Consider the following 7285-nt stretch of genomic DNA (forward strand, 5'->3'; position numbering starts at 1 on the left):
GATCCGCATGTGCAGCAAGGGCAGATCTTAAAGTGACAGTAACCACTAATAGAGTGGTGAAGGTATGACCATAGATATACATAATAAAGTCTAGATGTCTGACGGCGGAGTCTCTAACGTCATCACCGGCGGCCATCTTGTCACAGGCAAGCTTTCTGGCGGGCTCTGTGGTACCTGATGTAAGGTGAGTGCTCTGCACGAACACAAATACTCTTATACTCTGATCTTATCTATATTGACGGATTTACAAATGGTTTGGTTTCTTACAAACGTTTACTATAATTGGTTTTTGGCTATAATTCTGGATGATTGAACAAATTATGAACAATTATTCATAAGTATGCAGTGTCATAACTCCATCTCTGACGTTTATAACAAACAGTTTGAAAATCGGTAGAAAATTTAGCAAGTTATGGTTATTTAAAAAGTACATGCACCATTAAAACACAATGTTACGAGTGAGCGAGCTGACTGTGACAAGATGGCCGCCAGGTGCAGACATCGACCTCCATTGGCCAGCAGCGCGGACGAGACTTCTAGCCTTTATTATGTATGTCTATGGGTATGACATCCCTTTGTAGGCAAAACGCGGAAGAAATTTAACATTTTAGCACTTACGGTTCCCTCGTGCCAAAGTCAATGGTTTTTTTGAATGGGGTTTTGGTTAAATGGCTGAAATAAGGCCTGTGGTGAACACAAGCTCAAGACACTTTCACGTTTTATTCTACGACAAAACACATTAGTATTACCCTACTCGTTTTATTTTTAAGCTGTTACGTGTGTTGAAAAAGGCGGTTGCTAACAAGTGGCTAAATTAGACTAGAGGCTGTCGAGGAGATTTAACGTCATCACGTCGAGCAGGTAAAGTCAGCTTCAAGATATACACAAAAGATATTTTGAAGAATGTTTGTAACCAAGCAGATAGAGCAACCATTGACTACCATAGTATTTTTTTCCCTACTATGGTAGTCAATGGTTGCTCTCTCTGCTTGGTTACAAACATTCTTCAAAATATCTTCTTTTGTGTTCAGCAGAACAAAGAAACTCATACAGGTTTGGAACAACTTGAGGGTGAGTAAATGATGACAGAATTTTCATTTTTGGGTGAACTATCCCTTTAACATCAGTTAATGCACTTTGAAGTAACACAGCGAACGACTATTCTTATTAAAGGAACACGCCACTATTTTTGAAAATAGGCTCATAGTTAAACAGTTGAGTTTTACCGTTTTCAAATCCATTCAGCCGATCTCTGGGTCTGGCGGTAGCACTTTTAGCATAGCTTAGCATAGATCATTGAATCTGATTAGACCTTTAGCATCTCGCTAAAAAAATTATTCAGTTTCAATATTTTTCCTATTTAAAACTTGACTCTCTGGGAGTTGGAAAATGAGCCTATTTTCAAAAATAGTCCTTTAACTTAAATCAACAAAGATTAATAAATACATGCAACAAATGTATTGCACATTGTTAGTTCATGTTAGTTAATAAATTAAATAATGTTAACAAATGAGACCTTATTGTAAAGTGTAACCACTATCCCTTTAAAGAGGGACAAACCTCAAAATGGAAAAGAATGTTCCAGACTAGGTCCAATGAGAAGGAATCTGGACCGTGGCATCTTTATGAGAGGAAACATACTGTATAAAGACTAAAAATGTCGAGACACTACAAAGTCAACTCGGTGAACAGTGGGCACATTGTGCTCTGGGAAACGTAGTTCTCACCCTCATCTCCCCTGGAAATGACTCGATTTTGTGGGTTTTGAATGTCATGGTCCGTCTGCCAGAAACCTAGGGAAAAAATGGTTTGTGTGTGTAATTAAAGTCATATTAAACCAGTAGAATACATTAGCTAATATCGCCGGAGGATATGACTAACTACTGTAGATTATATTTTATGAAGAAAACATGAGTTGTACTTGCCTGTGCAAAGGTCTGTCTAGAGCAGACCAGGCCAGGCCAAAAAGCAAGAATTTTCTTGACCCTTCTAGATCTTTGTCCTTCGTTGTGTTTTGCCATTTACTTTTCACTTTGTTTCCATCTGGTGTGTAGTATTCATGTATTTTTGGCCGAGCAGATCTTTCTCTTACTCTCTTTGCTGAGTAGCAGTGTGACTCAGTCACACATTGATGATGAAATTGGTTTGGGTCCACTGGGTCCAAGTTCTGGCAGGAACTGATGAGAAAAAGTGCCAGAAACACAGAAACTTCCTCTGCAGCCAGAAGAGCAGAAAACATTCACACAACACTGCGAAAACAGATACAGATCAACACAAAAACATCCGTGCCTAGTGACCAGCGCTGGACGAGAGACCCCACAACTCTGCTTGAGCTTCACGTATTTGTTTTGGATAAGTTGACCGTTCAAGCTTAGAGATTTATGACAGATAGCTGGACGACATGCTAATGTCTTTTCTACATTGTACCAAAAAGCCTTAGGCTGATGTCACCCCTCACCAATAGAGAATTTCATAAAATATAACACAAGACTGTCAACAGGAGCGAGTTTTCAGGCTATACTTGCATATAAACCACATGTGTGACCTTCTGTGTGCTACACTAAGTCTTTAGAAACAAAACAACATTGCTAGCTATCAAATCTAAATGGCATGAAATGTCAAAAACTGCTTGTCAAACAATTGTATAACATATTTTCAAGTCAGCAACAAAATCTGACACAAACTGTCCCATGAATGTTTCTTATGCTCAAATAGTGTTGGAACATTTGAAACTTAGCAAACTGGCAGCTCCGGTAGAAATGAAAAGGTTTATCTTGAAGTTTGTCATGGAAACATGTATAAACCTTAAAGAAGGGGGTCTAATGCTATTTTGTGCATTCTGACTTATTTACACTGTTAAAGAGTTGGATTCTCATGCTAAACATGGCCAGAATTTCATAAAAACCAGTTGGACGTTTGTGTATTTCTGTGCCAAACACACTCCTTCAGGATTCAGGTTTTTTTCGAGTATGGGCCTGTATGAATAGCCTGGTCTTACCAGACTCTCATACATTTCATTTGAACAGAGAGTCTGGCCACTCTCCATTGACAAGCGTTTACTTCCTTGAGGGCGGGTACTCTGTTGAAGTTTAAAACTATTGGATCTGCCATAACCAATCGCTAACGTTTGGTCGTGACGCATGTCATGCGCCGTTCGCCTTTGTTTCTCACATGGAAGTCCGTAAAAATAACTTTTTGCAGATTGTGCTCACCACCTCATGAAACCTAAACCTCGTGCATTCGGATTGTGATTTATTCACAGTGGAGGGGAGAGTTTTGAGATCGGGAATGCACTGCTCGCGTGGTCCGTAACACGATTGTATGCTGTAAATAAAATGTCATATGCTTGGTATAAGAATAAATGCTGCCGTAAATAACGGTCCAATTCAAATGTTTACGTGCTTTTCTTCTTTCTATTTTTTCAGCGGTGATGAAATATATTGCTCTTGTAAACACTTGCCAGCATTTAAAGAAACACAAGTCTAGAAATGCATCCAAATTACAGCGAAGCACAACCGCACGGTGCTCTGCAGTGCTCAAAAAGGGTATAAACAGTGAATTTTTAAGTGATATATTCTAGAAAACTCAGAGATGTGGATTCGGACAGCAATTAAATGACCACACGACCTTGGTGTTTGTCTAAAACAGTAGATAATTCGGCCGGGGATTTTTACGCGGGTGGTGGGAGACGGACGGCAATAAAATCACTGACTAGCCCCTGTAAATGATGACAATGCCTTCCGACCCCTCCTTCACCACTAACGGAGCGAGCTGGAAAATCAAACTTTTCCCGAACCCCGTGGGGAGGAGGGCCACAACATCATGGCCACCAACAGAAATCAGCAAAGATTGTTCTTGCTCCGGCTTTAACTTCTGGATATTCGGCAGCGGTGCCACAACGGAATGAATGGCTTCGCTCGCATCTTTATCCGCCGCCATTACTGAACTACAACTCAAACTAACGCACAACATCAACAACATCGGCCTCAGCCACTCCCTCTGTTCGCTGATTGGACCGCTAAAAATTCGTTCAGAGAAAACCTAAGAATAATACCGCAATCCCAGACGGAGTACTGAAGGAAAATGAAAATTGAGCGGAAGTACGTAGGAGGGCGGAGCCAGTCTACTGTATGAGGTCATAAAGGGCAGAATTCCTTGTATGGCCACTTCTTCCGGATGAGTGTGTTTGCACATCAACCAGAGTGAGAACAAGAGCACGGTCACAAAATCAAGTCACTAAAGAAGTGTTTCTGGTTTTTGAGGGAAAGATAACCTTGTTCAGCTTCCAAAATAACGCAGCGTTAAGGAAACAGTGGATGCAGTTTGTTTTTCCGGAGCAGCAACAGAGTTATGAAAGTGTGTTTGTTGTGAGTGGAAACCGCAGGCGGTGAGTGAAACTGCATCAAATGTGTGTGTTTCGTTGGCAATCGGCACGTAAGTGCATATAATGTTAACAACACAAACGTATAGTGAATCGAAAGTTATCCAAGGGTAAAAACAATGTATTGTGTGCGCTCCAGACTCTTTAGCTCCGCTCATTGCTCTCCTCCACGAGTTTGGCTGTTTTCGGAAAGAATCGGTACAGCATATCTGTCTTTTATAAATATGATAAAGCTAAAAACTCTTCGGAGATATGAAGGATCCAGTACTACTCTACAGGTACTCAAGATTAACATGAGACTGGCAGAAACTGTGTGTGTTACCTACCCTTTAATTAAACAATTCAATAATAAAGTAAAAAGTATATCTGTATGATATGCTGTAGCCACATTGGACCAGCGGTTTGGAAAATGGATGGATGGATTGATGATTCAGCTGCGGGCACCATCTTCTGGCGAGACGCAGGAATTAATTCGACGTTACCGTCACAATGCATTATGGGTATTCTCTAGACGTTGAGCATACTCGGTTGTACACTCATTATTGCGGTACATTGTGGGACTCAATAACGTCCACTATGGTTCCAGACACAAAATGGCTGTCACCTCTAACAGTACCCTAATTAAGGGTATAGGGGGCTATTTCGGATACTGCCCAAGTGACCAACAAAATGTCCTGTCACATCAGTGGCCTTGTACCAAGAGGCCATTCACAATGCAAAAACACAAGACGCAGGGTAGTAGATTGAAAAAAGCGCAAGGTCTAGAGATGAGCCCAAAGGTCAAACACATCTATTTAGCCTAGCACATGTTCACATAGACAAAGTAAAGGCAGCGGAGATTCTTACAGTGCGTTCCAAATGGCATAAATTGCGCTTTTCCAGGGCACTTTGAAAGGAGACACAGGTTTTTCGATCACAATAGCATACTGTTACCATTTCTGCCATATAACGATATATACAGTATCCTATTTCAAATGAGCCCATACACCCTTCAACCTCCAAAGCTTTCATTGTGGAGCCTTTAAAGGGAACAGAGAATAGGGATGATCACTCCTGAATGGAATGCAGTTAGTCTGCATAAGATTGGTCCACTCAGTAGTGCCCACTGTTTGTAAGATCAGATGACCGAACAAAAAAATATCTGGGAAAAATCTGCAAACTATTTTGTAATGTAATGTGATATTTATTTTTTCCTCAACAAGAACAAATGTTTTTCCATCAGGAACTGATTAGATGGTTTAAAGTGTCCCTTCATGGCAGGTAGTTTGAGGGGAGGGGCTAAACAATTAAGAGGGCTTGATGATGTCAGCTGAAAAGAAAGTCGTTTCAGAGGCGGAGCAAGTTGTTACACTTGAAAGAGAAACTTTATCTTTGGAATAAGTGTATTAAGAAAGTAGATGATGTTCAGGCTGACTTGATCGGGTGTTTTTTCACGTTCACAACAACAGCTCTCTCGCTTCACATCGCTGAAAATCTCATCTCAAACACTAATTTCACACACGTGTTCGCTCGCAGATCAAGCCACACTGAGGATCATTTCTCACCCGGTGAGTCATGCACTAGATGACGTGAGCGTTCTGGCTGCCGCGGCTCTGTGTGACCCACGTTTGTGGTTTTATGAAGGAGACAGAGAACAGATTGGCTTGTCAGAGGTTCGTTTTTGAGCAATGTTTGGTTTAAGAGCTACATTGTAATGAAACTCAACATGATAGATGGAGTTCGCTGGAGAGGCAGCAGTGCTGACTCATACTGTGGAGAATGTGGAAGGGTCACTGCAAGCAGGAGGAGGAGGAGAAGAGGAGGAGGTTGGGGCCCCAGAGGGCCACAGGGACCCAACATCTGGATAGCCGGCTCGATCTATAGCGACACCACAACGAGAAGGGTGTGAAACATGAGCCGGATCTTGAATTGAAAGCTTCGGAAGGTTAAATCCAGTCTGACAGTAAATAAAGACAAAGAAATACTGAGAGAGGTTTCGAAAGAAACAGGAATCCAGCGTCTGTCTGGGCCCGCAAATCTCAAAAACAGACTTGGCCTTGTAAAACTCACACATACACGTCTGCTTCGGTCATTAGCAAAAGGAAAAAAGCTGGAGGGAAAGATTAAGAAATGGTGCATTCGTTACTTCGAACTTCACCCAAACTCTTCTATACGACATTGGGTAACACTTTATGTTACATGTAAATTATGCATATTTACATGCAACTAATCCTACCCTAACCTTATATTAAGCACATAATATGAATCAGTACTTAAATATATAATTACACAGTAACAATAACACCTTAAAATAAAGTGTAACCCAGCATTGCACCATATTAAAGCAGTTACTTTAACAATAAGGTTCAAGAGGCCGTGACATACAGTGAATAAGAGGTCAAGGTTTGGCTGGATAGCGGAACTTAAATTGTTTGAGTAACAAAATCTCACATGTCTGCTTTTATAAAACAGTCAAAACAAAATTAAGCAAATGCATGTCGTATTTGTGATATAAGATCTATACCTGACATGGTTAATAGTTGGTCTCTTCTAGTGCTGTGCAGTGATATAGTCTATGAGATATTTAGCAATTTCGTATTGACCAATTGGCATTCAAGATCAGAATTATTCATTTTATAATGATAAATAGTGGTGTGTAACTCAAAAGCCTGTAACAGATACCAGATATCACGCCTATTAAACGCCTGTGACGGAGTGACAATGCCACCTAGTGGACACTGTCCGCAAACACGTTTTTAGATCTGGTATTTTTGAATAAGGAGTGAGAGAATCTACAGAAGCCAGCTCATCATAGTAAAGATTCTGACTACTTCAAACAATAACTTCTTCAATCTAACATTCATCTTCTGTGACTTTCCAAGTGACAAGAGATGTAGATTTAAATGTAGAGCCGTTAATTCCTAT

Source organism: Gobio gobio, assembly GCF_949357685.1.
Source record: "Gobio gobio genome assembly, chromosome: 14".
Lineage (NCBI taxonomy): Eukaryota > Metazoa > Chordata > Actinopteri > Cypriniformes > Gobionidae > Gobio > Gobio gobio.